This window comes from Oxyura jamaicensis, chromosome 4 (assembly GCF_011077185.1).
Source record: "Oxyura jamaicensis isolate SHBP4307 breed ruddy duck chromosome 4, BPBGC_Ojam_1.0, whole genome shotgun sequence".
Classification (NCBI taxonomy): domain Eukaryota; kingdom Metazoa; phylum Chordata; class Aves; order Anseriformes; family Anatidae; genus Oxyura; species Oxyura jamaicensis.
Genome location: NC_048896.1, coordinates 62,351,029 through 62,353,313, shown reverse-complemented (window position 1 = coordinate 62,353,313; position 2,285 = coordinate 62,351,029).

The window sequence follows — 2,285 nt, the reverse complement described above, 5'->3', positions numbered from 1 at the left end:
TTTTTTTTTTTTTTTTTTTTTTTTTTTTTTTTTCTCATGACCCCATGAGTGATATAACAAAGAACATTGCACACCAAAGCTGCTGAGTTTTTAATGTATGTTAAATTCTCCACTCTGTGAAAGCTGTACCATCCAGCAGGTATGTTTCCTCTTTTGGAGAGTTAATCTCATAAATTAGCATTACAACAAAGCCTGAAGAAATTACCTCTCCTTCCATTTCCTTTTCTTTTGTGGTAGATCAGTTATTCACAGCACATTCTTCCTTTCTGGAACCAAGTCTTTGTTTTGCAAAACCTTGTTCCACCCTTGCTGTCTAGTAGAGACCTGTTCCAATCTGTGTTCCACTGGCTGGGAACAGGTACAGGCAACAGAAATGCTTTTCTTACAAAACTGTCTTTGCAAGTATTGTATCTGTTCCCCGCCCTACAGAAGAAAGATTTTGTTGAGAACGAGTATAGTTATATGCACTTCCCTTGGGAAATTCTCCTTAGCAGCTTCAAAAGCTATTACTGAAAATCCGTGTTTGATGAAATAACCCATATATCAAAATGAGTGAAAATCTTTCTCAGATATCTTCTGCATGATCGGTGACACTTCAGTGCTTATCGTTTGTGCTACTGTGGGAATAGATTTCTAAAGTAGCATACATTGTTCTGATTTTAATGATTCCAAAGTCTTGAGTCAAGTCTGTGAAGTACGTTTTACTTAACTGTAGCTAGTATTAAAGAGTTGCCATTCTTTCAGAAACTGGCTTCCCTGTTAGTGATGGAAATCACACCTTTCATCTCATAACCAATAATCATAGTAACTATTATCTATGTTCTGTACATTTATTTTTTGTGGTATCATTGACTGTTGAGGTATGCATAACTACAGGTGACTGTCCCAGTGCAAATGCATGGATGTTCCCAGGGTCTGCATTGCCTTATATAAGTTTCAAGAAGAAATTTTTTGCTATTGTAGAAGACAAGGAATGTTAGAAATGCTTGATAGGAAGTTGGATAAAAGTCTCACCAACCACTAGATACTTTGTTTGTTTTTGTTTTGGTAGAGTAGAAATAGAAAATATGTTTCAAAGGAAATGACTATGCATAAGACGTGATTCAGGCTCACTGAGAAATTTGTTTAATATAAAGTATTACATTTTACTACAAAAACAGTATGAAACAGAAGACATGGTTTTGTTGAAGGCAGTGAAATAAATGGGATTAAGATAAAAATAATGATTATATATTAAAGCCAGTAACCTCTGTCTCATCCTTATGCACCTGTCCTGGTGACGTAGGTGTAGATAGTTTCTGCATCACATTCCTGTTATATATAAACTGAACATGCTTTTTAATGGTCTGAGGGCTTGCTGAGAAATTGTTTTGTTAAGGCAAATAAAAGAAGATCTCATTAGTCAATTATTTCTTTGTCTAAAAGTGGTCATTAAATTTGATGATAGAAGCTGTCAATATATAAAAATATACAACTGAATGGAAGGTGAGAACAAATGCTGACAACTGTCGTATATAGCCAGTGCTCTTGACAAGACACAGGATTGAGCTGAGCAAATGGCTTATAAAGCCCATTTAGCAGGAGGACAGTAAAATCCTTCCTTTAAGGTGGCTTAGTTTTTTTAGTAAGCATTTATGTGGAGACAGGGATCTACCCTGATAGGTGGGGGTGTTTGCTTTTACTAGGCACTGCAGACACCACTGCAATATAACTTTAGTTTATTATGGCACTAAAATGAAACTGTTATAGTCTTTTTTTTTCTTTTTTTTTTTTTTTTTTTTTTTTCCCTCTTGAAATGAGGTTTATATCTACCAAAAGGGGGTAGCCATTCATTTCCTATACTGGCTATTGTTTTTGAAATACAGTCATCTCTGTGTCTTTTTTAAAAGCATGAGTTCAACATGTGCTAAATGGCTGCAAGGGAAAATATGTTATTGGTTAAGAGAGGAAATTATATGTTATATTATACATAATTACAGGGGTTGATTGGTAACTCACAACTACAGTAGTCCCACTTAAAAAATGTTAAAACAGCTATTCCATTCTTTGTCTTCATTGATTAGCTTCATCCAGATGATAAAAATTTGTGATGGACAGCCACAGAGCTGTCCAGCTCCCTGAGGCAAATAACACAAGAGCTGTGGTAAGTGCAGAGAAAGCCTGGGTTAGGAGCCATCCTGCCGGGGTGTGGCTCTGGTACCCTAAGTAGCAGATAGCTTTGGTGGCTGCAGAGCAGCATGGCTAAGGCAGGGCATGCCCCCAAGAAACTGTTCACTCTGTGGCTG